The sequence below is a fragment of the Plecotus auritus genome (assembly GCF_963455305.1).
Source record: "Plecotus auritus genome assembly, chromosome: 10".
NCBI lineage: Eukaryota > Metazoa > Chordata > Mammalia > Chiroptera > Vespertilionidae > Plecotus > Plecotus auritus.
The window spans coordinates 1,954,472-1,967,918 of NC_137785.1; positions in this window are offsets into that span (position 1 = coordinate 1,954,472).

A 13,447-nucleotide genomic window follows, 5' to 3' on the forward strand; every position below is an offset into this window, starting at 1 on the left:
TGGTGGGTTAATTTGCATAGGCAGGCATGGAGCGAAGACTGAACACTGAAGACTGAAGGATCCACTGCGGCTGGATCCAAGCCTTAAGGCTGAAGGCTTGGCCCCACTGTGGCCCAGGTCCCGGGTGCCAGAGGGAAACCGGTGCCGGCAGACAGGGGAAGGAAGGCTTATTGCATAAATCTTCGTGCAACGGGCCTCTAGTATGGTATAAGTTGGCTTAATTTGTACATAGCAATTACAACTGAGTAAAAGGATTTTCCTGCCAGGATTCAAAACCTATGGTTGAATATGGCAAAGGAGTCACTTGAGTCACTGAGGAATGAGGGAAATTTAAGCAGATGTTGCAGATGCTGCACAGTCCTCCTTCGGTTAAAATAATCCATTTATTTAGACAATTTTAAAAAGATTCTCAGCAGACGTTCTAATAAAGCAGATAAATACAGTGCAAATAAATGTAGGAAAAAATATTCACCATAAACAATTCTTAGGTAGATGGAATTAAAACGAAAACGAGTTAACATTATATGCATTTCCAGGGTTTCTATCTGAAAAGAGTAAGCATTGTATGCTCTTGCAGGGCAGCAGAAAATTGGAATTTTTATATTCTGTGGGTTAGGGGGAAGCCAATGGGAATGACCATTTTGGGTCACAGTTCTGCATATCTTAAATATAAAACACTCACCTACACAACAGTTTGATAAGTAAAACATATGTCTATGTAGAGAACTGAATGCACACATTCCCAGGAGATTTGTGTATAATGCCCCCAAACCTGGAAATAACAAAAAACATAGACCAATAGAAAAAGTGATTATTCATGGAATACAGCACTACTCAGAGATAAGTAAATTATCTTTTCCTATAAGCATTTGTGTTGAATCTCAAAATGACTGTGTACATGGAGTAAACCAGTCTTTTTTAAAGAGTACACTCCAAGTAGTGCCTATAAAATTATGAACAATATGAACCATTTTATTGTAAAAAAGGAAAATCCATGACTGCAGGGCCAAAAATGTCAGAAAGAACGATTATAACAGCATATTAAGAAAATGTAGGATGTGGCAAAAGTAGGTTTAGAGTTCATGGTTTGAAAAATAATATATTAACTAATAATAATGATGATAATAATAATAATAATGATACAGGAATAAACTCTGCCCAGACCAGTGTCCTCAGTTGGCTGGGTGACATTTCAGTGAGTGAACAGTCTCTAGTTTAATTCCGGGGCAGTCCACATTCCCAAATGGATCCCAGTAGGGGGCCTGCAGGAGGCAGCAGATCTATGTTTATCTCTGTCTTCTCCCCTCTTAATGTCTCTCTCCCCAATAAGAATAAAAGTATTTTGTAAAATTTCTTTAAAAGAATAATCTCTGTGTTCTCTCAACTTACAACTGTAAGCCTATTGTTGCCCCACCCTGTGTAGGAGTTACAGGTGGTGTATGTCACATGTGACAGTTTCACAGCTTTATCTCTAGGTCAGGGCTCACCAAATAGCACACATGAGAAAGGTGCACTTTGTTGGATGTCAGTTCTCATTTCCTGGGGGACCAGCCTTGCCTCAGTGGCAGAAAATGTTCTCAAGTAGGGAAGACTATTGCCATTGGAACCAACAGGAATGCTGACTGGGACTGATTACAGCCTTATCCTTCCTCTAGCTTTGAGGTCTTGCCTGTTGAGCAACAACCTTGAGGTGAATATTCTAGATAGGCCAGGGGAATCCTGACGAAGTGAATTTTCTGCCTAAAAGATTTTCCACATTCTCTAGAAAAATATTAGATTATTTTCTCTGCCATTGATTCCATCTAAAGGAAATAGTGATGGAGGTAAAGCAAAGATCATACAAGCCACAGGTCCCAGTGTAATTTTGGACTTATGTCCAGAAGAAGCACTTTTCATCTAGTTTAACTACAGTGTCTGCTATGAATATGCAATCAGTATCTCTGTCCCAATACTAATTCCACCTCAGGCTTACAACAAATGACACTAGCCAACGAAATCTCACAAATCATGAGGCAATGCCTCTTTGGAGCATGTGAACAGTAGTTCCCCTAAACATTGCTGACACATATGTAATACATACTGCGAACAGAGAATATAATTCATATTGTTCACAGGAGCACAATAGAAGGCCACCAGTTCAGGGCGACCATTGACCTCTACAATATAAGAGGCACCAGACAGCACATTAGAACCACAAAGTCATGCACACTCTCTCTCAAGGCCTTGGTCAGCAACACAAAATCAGCCAATATTGAACAAAGAGTGACTTTCTGCCATCCAGCTCTACCGTCCAAAGCACAGAAAGTTTGGGACCCCACCATATCTGTTCAACTGTACATTCTGACAGATCACAACATTCCTTTCAATCATCCCAGACTCTCAAGTGTTGAACGAGGAAAGATTTGTAGCGAAATGATTCCCCACATTCAATACACTCATGAGGGCCTTTTTTTGTGTGAACTCTGTGGTGTCGCATGAGAGTAGAGATTCTGCTGAAAGATTTCCACATTCACTGTGCTCATCAGGTTTTTCTCCAGCGTGAACTCTGTGGTGTTTAGTGAGGGAAGACCTTACATGGAAGGACTTCTGACATTCACTACACTCATAGGGTTTTTCTCCAGTGTGAATTCTGTAGTGTTTAACGAGGTTAGAGTTCTCATGGAAGCACTTCCCACAATCACTACATTGATATGGACCTTTTTCCAGTGTGAACTCTCTGGTGGATAATGAGGTGACCTTTGTGCCTAAAAGATTTCCAACATTTACTACACTCATAAGGTTTTTCTCCAGTGTGAAGTCTATGGTGTCGAATGAGGTTAGAGATTTGACCGGAGCACTTCCCACAATCACTACATTGATGCAGCTTTTCTCCAGTGTGAACTCTTTTATGGGTAGAGAGCTCATAATTGCACCTAAATAATTTTCCACATTCACTACATTTCCAAGGTTTTCCTCCAGTGTGAACTCTTTGCTGTTGAATGAGAGTAGAGCTACTAATTAAGGACTTCCCACATTCGCTACACTCATACGGTTTTTCCCCAGTGTGAACTCTCTGGTGAATAAGGACGTGATTGTATGCCTAAAAGATTTTCCACATTCACTACACTTCTATGGTTTTTCTCCAGTGTGAACTCTTTTGTGCTTAGTGAGTTGAGAACTTTAATGAAAGGACTTCTCACATACACTGTACTCCTAAGGTTTTTCTCCAGTGTGAACTCTGAGGTGTTTAGTGAGGGAATACCTCACACGGAAGGACTTCCCACATTCACTACACTCATACGGTTTTTCTCCAGTGTGAATTCTGTAGTGTTTAATAAGGCTATAGTTGTCTTGGAAGTACTTCCCACAATCACTACATTGATACGGCTTTTCTCCATTGTGAACTCTCTGGTGGATAAGGAGGTGACATTTCTGCCTAAAATGTTTCCCACATTCACTGCACTCATAAGGTTTTTCTCCAGTGTGAACTCTGTTGTGTTTAGTGAGGGTAGACCTTTGATGAAAGGACTTCCCACATTCACTGCACTCATACAGTTTTTCTCGAGTGTGGATTCTGTAGTGTGTAATGAGGCTAGATTTTTGACTGAAGAACTTTCCACAATCACTACATTCATATGGTTTTTCTCCAGTGTGAACTCTCTGGTGGATAAGGAGGTGACTGTTCTGCCTAAAAGATTTCCCACATTCACTACATTTATAAGGTTTTTCTCCAGTGTGAACAGTGTAGTGTTTAATGAGGTTAGAGTTCTCATGGAAGCACTTCCCACAATCACTACATTGATATGGCTTTTCTCCAGTGTGAACTTTGTTGTGTTTAGTGAGGGTAGACCTTTGATGAAAGGACTTCCCACATTCACTACATTTGTAAGGTTTTTCTCCAGTGTGAACTCTGTAGTGTGTAATGAGGCTAGATTTTTGACTGAAGAACTTTCCACAATCACTACATTGATATGGTTTTTCTCCAGTGTGAACTCTCTGGTGGATAAGGAGGTGACTGTTCTGCCTAAAAGATTTCCCACATTCACTACATTTGTAAGGTTTTTCTCCAGTGTGCACTCTCTGGTGGATAAGGAGGTGATTGTTCTGCCTAAAAGATTTCCCACATTCACTACATTTGTAAGGTTTTTCTCCAGTGTGAACTCTGTAGTGTTTAATGAGGTTAGAGTTCTCATGGAAGCCCTTCCCGCAATCACTACATTGATATGGCTTTTGTCTAGTGTGAACTCTGTTGTGTCTAGTGAGGGTAGACCTTTGATGAAAGGACTTCCCACATTCACTGCACTCATACAGTTTTTCTCGAGTGTGGATTCTGTAGTGTGTAATGAGGCTAGATTTTTGACTGAAGAACTTTCCACAATCACTACAGTGATATGGTTTTTCTCCAGTGTGAACTCTCTGGTGGATAAGGAGGTTATTCTTCTGCGTAAAAGATTTCCCACATTCACTACATTTGTAAGGTTTTTCTCCAGTGTGAACTCTGTAGTGTTTAATGAGGTTAGAGTTCTCATGGAAGCACTTCCCACAATCACTACATTGATATGGCTTTTCTCCAGTGTGAATTCTCTGGTGGAAAAGGAGGTGACGTTTCTGCCTAAAAGATTTCCCGCATTCACTACACTCATAAGGTTTTTCTCCAGTGTGAACTCTGTGGTGGCGAAGGAGGTTAGAGATTTCATTGAAGCATTTCCCACAATCACTACACTGATGCGGTTTTTCTCCAGTGTGAACTCTCTTGTGGGAGAAGAGCTCATAATTGCACCTAAATGATTTTCCACATTCACTACATTTGTAAGGTTTTTCTCCAGTGTGATCTCTGTGGAGTGTAGTGAGGGAAGACCTTTGATTGAACAGCTTCCCACAGTCAGGACACCGATAGGACTTTTCTCCAGTGTGAACTCTCCTATGTCTATTGAGGTTAAAGATAAATGAAGACACTTTCCCACATGTATTACACTTATCATTGACTTCTCCAGAGCAGACGCCCTGATGTTGCACAAGGTTCTGGATGTGGCAGGCAGCTTTTTCACATTCATCCCACTGGTGATGCCTTTTTCTATTGAGAAATTCCTGTGAAATCTCACTATGACTGTGTGGGTCCTCAGTGTCAAGAGGGGCCTGGTGCTGGAGAAGCTGTGAGATTGCTGGGAAGTCTTCCCCAATCTCCCTACTAGTTGAAGGCAGCCCTGATAAGTAGAAGATGAAGTTGGTCACAAATGAAGCCTTGTCCACAGCTTCTTTCCAGGGCTTCTCTCCACTGGCTTCCCTCTGTTGATGGGGAGGGTTTGCACTAAAACAGAAGTCTCTCACACATGCGTCACTGAAGAAGGATTTCTGCTCAAAGTCTGCTGCTTGTGACTCAGTCAGGTGCAGAATATCTTTGAACACAGAGAAACACCTCCCACAGAGATGGGTCCTCTGAGTTACTGCAGCTGTCTGAGAAGCACTGACCTGTGACTCTCCTTGTACAGATACACTCTGCTCAGAACAGGCCTCCGCATCATGCGTTTTATGCCAACAACCTGAAAACAGAAAAATGGTGATGAAATGAATATCGACTGTGGTGACTGGGTGAAGTGTCATTACAAAAGTGTGTTGCCTATAATACATTGGTTCCATGCAATTGTCTGACAGTAAAATATCAGAAGGAAATATTGATAAGATGCTGCTTTGAAGATCTGGGCCTCTGAAGATCACCATACAGGGAAGACCTCAAACAAAATATGAAACAAACATGGCAAGCACCACAAGGAACAGAAGCTGGATCGTCTGCTCATGGGTCTGCTAGCAGTGTTCAACAGGGCTTGTCTGCTGGTGACATGGGCCAGCTGTGCAGAAGGTTGCTTGCATCTTACTTATTCCACGTAAAATTCAAGAAATGAGAAGCTTGTATCAGGGTCTAGTGAAGCATGTGTGTGCACCTCATAACACATATGCAGGTCAATATTTGAGAATACTGCAGAGCTAGCAGTTCAGAGGAACAGGAGATGTAAAAGGGGAAAAAAGGGAAGGAAACCAGAAACCAGGAAGGCACAGATTAAAAGACAAGTCAGGGAACTCTCAGGCATGGGAATGAAATGGTAGAAATGAGCTCTTGCCAGCGGCACTTCAACCTAAAGTCTGTTGCACATGAGCAGTTACCTGGTATGATCTAAAACCACCCTTATTTCATACCTCCCTCAAGTTCCAACTCAAGAGGACCAGGCAACTCTTTATATCATCCTACGTGTTCACCCTGTGAAAAATCAGGGTTCTCCTTGCACCTTCTACTGTACAAGCACACAAAACACAAACATTCTGAGTATTAGTGAAGGAAAACAGAGATGAGTAGCCAGCACTGACCCAGAGTAAGACAGCATGCAATAGTATTCAGGGAACAGAACATTACAAACCATGAAAGGAGGTCTTTCAAGAACCGCCCATGGTTCATGCAAGTAAAGACCATAACCTGGCATACTCAGTCACAAAGAGCCTTTAGCTGAAGGAATGGTGCAGATGGAAGCCATGGATGTGGACACAGACACCCTCCCAGACAGAGAAAGTGCAAGCTGGGCCCATTGAGTTGTTTGTAACAATCCTGACTCCCAGACACATCCCGCATCATTTGAGGATATGGAAGTGAGGGATATTCATGGATACCTTTGCTCAGGTCTCTCCAAATTACTCAGCACTCTCAGCCACAGCACATTAGACAGGACAATTGGGAAAACAAGTACAGCCCATGGTCTGGCTGTGAGAGCTATATCCAGAGAAGAAAGGAAGAGAGGATGTCACCACCGGACACTAGGAGAGATGTGAAGGTCTTACCTACAGATGAGACCAGTGCAAAAACTTCTACCATCATCTTGCAGTACAGAAGTCTCTGAGCCTCATCAAGGAGCCCCCACTCCTCCTCAGAGAAGGTGATGGCCACGTCCTCAAAGTTCATCTCCTGTCACAATTGGCACAGTTCAGTCCATGATGAGTTTCTCTCCTAGGATCTTATGTTCATAATACTCCCCAACATCCACATCCACCTGCTCCCTTGACTACTCTCATCAGAAAAGATACCAGGCCTTGGTCCCATCAATGTCTCTCTCTCCTTCTGTTCCTACTGATGCTGTGTCTTCCCCACTCAATAAGGGCAAATGAGCTTGTAGATGATACCGGTGCTCTGGAGCTCACATGAAGGCCACACCCCTTTTCACTACAGTGGGTGTCATGAACATAGGGTAGGGAGCCATGGTATCCATAATAAGAGTGTGAGTGATTTGATACTGTTCTTGACTGGCAGTAACCTTGTTGTGTCCCGATTTAGGGTATCACAAGGTTATGGTATCACGCTTCAACCTTTTGAATCCAATCCCAGGGTGCTGAGGCCATCACTTTGCACTACCCGCTACACATAGTTCTTTGAACCACACTTCACACATAGCTGCATTCCCAGAGGCACAACATCAAAGGTAACACAAATGTGCTGTGATGAGCAGTTTATTTCCTAATCATCTTCTTTTCCAAAATTCTAACCCATCACCTCAGTAATGTATTTCTCTCTCACCCTTCTCCCCTCTCCATGCCAGTGGATATTTTCAAGACAAGAGGACACTGATGTATGCTATCTCATTCCTATTGATCACTGTAACAGCCCTCAACAATAAAAGGCAGGTGTGCACATGAATTTCACTGAAGCTCTGGGCCAGGAATGTACCACCACATCATGCCCTCTTTTCAGGAATTAACCTGACATTCACCATATCATATTTTCAGACATCACCAGAAATGGATTCAAACTTCATTTCCTCTTATGTCAATGTCAGGGCCATTTAACTATGAAAGCACATGAGTACACCAAGGGCACATCACGCTTTCTCCCACACCTGTCTCACACCTGCACTCCCAAACCCACAGCACTCAGGGTGATTTCTTTGACTTCCTACTCATTACTCAGCATGTGTGGTATAGTGAATGCTTGACAAATTCAAACAGGATTAAGTTCTACACCAACTCTGAGAGTCCACACTCATTGAAGCAACCTTGAGTTCTGCTATGAAGGCCTCCCTCCCTGATTGTGTTTTCCTTCAACCTCAATTACTGAGAACCACATCAGATCTGAGATATCCAGAGGCCACCTCTACTGGTGCTGCACCTGATCTCCCTTCTCCAGTCACAGCCTTCAGCACTCAAGTCCCATCACCTAAGGCCCTCTAGCCCATACCCAGTGAATCTCACAGATGCCCACTCATGCCACTCAGCAAATCAACCTGATTGAGGACAACAGCTCAGATTAAAGCTCAATCAAAATCCTGGTGTGTGTTTAACCCGTGAATATGCAACAGCTGCAGTCTCATCTTGTTTGATTCACTCTTTGGTTTCCAATTTAAAAAGAAAGAAAAAGATCCACAACCACACCCTGGTCCCTACATTCCCAACTACATTTTAGAGAAGTTTTTATTCTGAACTGCTCCTCAGAGTTCCAGATGCTCATGAACTACTCCCTGAAATATCGGTAACCCTAACAGGTAAAATATAAAAGTTTTGGTATCCCCAATGAACATTACAGTTCCCACTATGAATATCTGCATCTCAGCCGACACAGTGCTTCCATACCTCTCATTGCCAAAAGCAAACCTTCACATCATTCCTGACTCTTACCTCTCTCTCTGAATCCAAATTCAGTAATACAGGTGGCCACATATAAAACACCAATCCAGAATTTAACTGCTTATTTCACCTCCACAGCCACCATCATGGGCCAGTTACCAAAAAATTCATCAAGACTATCACAGCACCTTCCATCCTAGTCTTTCTACCACCTACATCCCATCTATAGTTCATCATGCTGCAGCCACAGGAGGTCCCACCTGCCTCCATTGCTCCAAATATCCCAACACCTATAGAATAGATTTCCAAATCGTCACAAAGCTGCTCAAGACCTGACTCCTGTCCCATTGTTACCATTTCCTAATTAAAAGGAATAAACAAGGGACACCATAGGGTTTCTGAATGAGCTCCGTCTTCACTCTGAGTCTTTGCACACATAGGACCCTATGCCTGGAAAATCCTCTCACATCCCATTCCACTGGTTGCCAATAACAGGGACCATACATAGGACCCTAGACCTGGACTTAGAATTCTGGGCTTGGTGTCTCATCAAGGTCTCGAGGTCCCAGGGCAGGAAGAGTGGGTGTACGATCCCAGGACCCCACTACCTCAGAGGCCACAAGAGTGTGAGGCCCTGAGATCAGTTCCACAACCCAGTCCCCTAAGCGGCTCTGCACCTGCAGGAACCTGTAGGAACGGAAGGCCTGTGGAGGGCCTGGCACCCACCTCCAGGACCCAGGGGCTCAGGCTGCTCAGGGCCCTGGCCCAGCTCCGGGTGATGCCCGCATCCCTCAGGGCTCAGGCCTCAGGCCTCAGTGCCCACCCAACCAGTTACCTTATCATTTACAAGACTTCTCCTTCCCATCCCTCACTGCTGTCCCCTCTCTTCTAGTATGCCCTTCCTCTGAGAAGTTTTGAGAAAAGTTTAGAACCCTAACTCACACTATGTCCCTCTCTGGTTCACAGCCATTGATGGCAGCAGCTTCCTGAAAATGGAGTAAAACTCCTCACACAGAACTTTGCTTCATCTTCTTTGTTGCCTTTACACATAAAACAGGCCAAGGTTTCCCCAATCCTCCCTCCTCAGTAACACCACCACGGCCTTACACGGTGGCCTTTCAGCCTGTCACCCTCTCCCACCCAATCACACCATGAGCACCCTAAGCACTCACTGTTCCGGCGCTGAGACCTGGGCTGCAGGACGGCACAGGCACCCACACCCGAGCCTGGAGGGTAAATGAGGTGAGACCGGGTTGGACTCTGGAAGCAGAAAGTAGTTTGGGAGGCACGGAGGACTCAATCGTGGCCTGTTGTGACTCAGCCAGCCTCAGACACACCCTGCACTGTGGGGACACTGCCTCTGAGGCCTCGTGACCCAGCACTGGAGCCTCTGATTCTGTGAACACACTGCAAAGGTCAAATTCACCACCAGGAGAAAGACCCTGGAAGTCAAGCTTCACCCAATGAGCACAGGGATAATGCTCTTCTCCTGGGCTTCCATTGGCTAAACCCAGCCATCCTTAGCGCATGGCCCTTTGGGTAATGTAGTAATCTAGCCTCCCATGGGGCACTAGGATCCCAGTCACTCACTGCCCATTGAGAATATTATTCTGGGGCGTCCAAGTGACACTGGGAACTGACAACTTTATGTTTTAGGGGCTGGTCACAGGTTTCTGGGGAGTGTTGTCTACAAAACTGAACTCTTGTTTGGAAATATTATTTTAGATTCCGTGACGCTTAGAATACTCCCTCAGGTGAAAAGTATATTTCAATTATTCCTGAAGAATACAAATCTAAATGGATAAATATATATAAAGGTATTTTAATTGACGTTTACAGAGAAAAGGAGAGAATGGCTGCCTCCTACATGACCCCTTAATCAGCCCATTACCACAGCAGGTGCCCTCAAATAAGAACTGAACCGGAAATCTTTCTGTGCATGGGACTATGCTCAACAAACTGAGCCACTCCAGCCTGAATTTTTTTTATAACATCAAAATATGACATTATTAAAAGAAAAAGCAGGGTATGAGAGAATATACGTAATCCTATCCTATTCGTTTAAAAAGAAAATTTGAAGAGGGAATAATGGCGGCGGAATAGACAGACGTGTTCCGAGCCTTGTCCCGGAGCAGAAAGAAAGAACAGCTGAGGGACGCACAAGGAGTGTTTGTTGGCTGGTTGGGAGACAGCTGAATTCCAGAAGGAGGTGGGGGACTGCTGAACGGGGTTCCCCTGACCTGGCAGCACCAACTGCGGCTGGGTCCCCTCCCGGAGCTGCGGGCTTGGACGCGGAGTCTGCGCCATCTTGATCCGGAAAGTGGAGCTTATCTGAAGCCTGAGAATCCACAACGGCGGCACCCCAGGAACAGCTGCGAGCCCCAGAACAACGCTCCCCAACTGGCGCAAGCACACGGGTTCAGAGGAGCTCTACACTCCACCACGGAAAGGTCAGATTTCGCCTGGGATAAGGTGAGGTCTCTGGTCCCGGCGGGAGAGAGGAACGCGCGTTTTGCGGGAGCTGGAGGACCAGGGAAGTCTGTGCCTAGAAAAATCCGTGGCTGTAGGGGCTGGCGTGATCTGTGATTGTGGAAAGGGGTCCTCAGAGCTGCTAAGAGAAGGGCACTCTAAAAAGCAACCCATTTTGATCTGAAGTGCAGGGACACCCTAAGAATTTCAGGCTGTCCAGACTTACGCGCAGCCCGTGCGCTCCCTTTGTGCCTGGGTTTACTCGCAGTCCTGGAGTTCGCACACTTGGGCTTTTTCCTCTTCAAATCCTTGCTTCTGATTACTAAGCCCAATACATAGGATCACCCAGTTGGGGACACCCTGGGAGACTGCAGGGGAAAGTTGTTTTTCTGGAACCTGGGGATCGGAGCGGGGAGTGACCATCAGAGAGTCAGCTCTGAGGCAGACCACGCCCACAGGCCGGTGGCAGTGCCACAGAGAAAAAAGGCTCTAACACTGCCTAGAGAGGCCATAGATAGACCCGGAAGTCAATCCAGAAACACTGCCACCCAGGGGCTGAATCACAAATTGACTCTTGCGTAATCAAAAATAAAGGAATACGAGAAATTAAGACACACCGCCTGCTTAAAATCAGGACTGGCTTACAACACCGAAGAGCAGTGGATCGCAGGGAACTGCAATACTGTCTGGACTGAGAAACAGGCGTGCCAAACAGAAAAACAGAGGAAGTGAATGACCTTCACTACTTCACATTTTATTTTTACCTTTTATTTTTTTATTTTTTTATTTTTTTTTATTTTCATTTTTTGCATCCTTTAATCAAGAAACTTTTTTTTCTTTTTTCATCACTTGATTTTACCTTTTTAATGATTACATTTTTATTTTCAATCCGTATTATTACTACTGCTATTTTATCTTTTTTTTTTAAAGTGTCATTTTATTTTCTCTTCATTTTATTTTGGGATTAGGGTTCTACATTCTATTTTTTATCTTTCCTTTAGCATCGTTTTACTCTATCTCAACTCTACCTTTAGGCCATCACTCTCTTCCTAACCTCCCCCTTTTCAGTGTCCTGTTTGTCTTACCCTTTTACTGCTTTAGATTTTCCCTATTCTTTCTGTTTACCCCTTGTTAAAATTTCACCCTACTTACATATCTAATCTCTAATCCCCTGCTCCAAGTCCACATACACCTCTCCCTTCGCTGTCTGAGCTATCCATAAACTTGTCCTTCTCTCTGTCCTTTTGTTGTTGTTTGCTTGAATGTAGATTATATCCAATTTTTATGCTGTTTTTGTGAGATTGTTTTGCTTATTCTTCTTTTGTTTATTTTTTTGTTTGTTTTGTGCTTCAGCTTTCCCTTGCCTCAATCCATATTAGTTGGTGTTGTAGTTTGTATTAATCCCCAGGCACTTGTTGCTGGCATTTGCCGGGATTAGTGATTGTTCTATTGGAGTTTTATCCCCAATATATATAGTCTGTTCCCCTTTCTCTCTTAGTCACTTTCTAGTCTCTCTTACTTTTTTTTTTCTCTTTACTTTCCCTTTTCCCAATTTCATTTTCACACTCCTTTTTTCTTTTTTTCTTTCTTTCTTTCTTTTTTCCTCTTCTTCTTTCTCTCCTATCACCTAATTTGCCTTTCTCTGGTGGTCACCTTTATTGGAGGTTATTAATATCGTGAATACATTTCTGTTCAGTGCCTTGTGAGTTGTACCTGGTAGTGCTGTATTTTGTGCCTTTAAATCAACCCAGGAGAGAGAGAACTACATAACCAGACACCCAGAGAAGAGAGACCATGGGGAGACAAAGAAGCAGCCCGCATATGAAAGAAAAGCAGGCATCACCAGAAAAGGAAGTAAACGAAATGGAGGCAAGCAACCTTCCAGAAAAAGAATTCAGAGAAATGGTCATAAGGTGGCTGAAAAGAATGGAAGACAAATTCGACAATATGAGCAAGAACCAAGAGGAAATGAAGAAGAACCAAGAAGAAATGAAAAATGACATCGCTGCTGTAAAGAACTCAATAGAAAGCATCAAGAGTAGACTAGAAGAAGCAGAGGACCGCATCAGTGAGCTAGAAGACAAGATGGAAAAAAATACCCAAGAAAAGCAACTTCTAGAAAAAAAAATTAAAAGGCAGGAGGAGAGTCTAAGGGAACTTTGGGACAACACGAAACAAAACAACATCCGCATAATAGGGGTTCCAGAAGGAAAGGAAGCTGAGCAAGGAATAGAAAACCTCTTTGAAGAAATAATGACAGAAAATTTCCCAGATATAGGGAAGAAAAAACCCACACAAATCCAAGAAGCTCACAGAGTCCCAAGCAAAATGAACCCCAAAAGACCGACGCCAAGGCACATTATAATTAAATTGGCAAACACCAACGACAAAGTAAGAATCT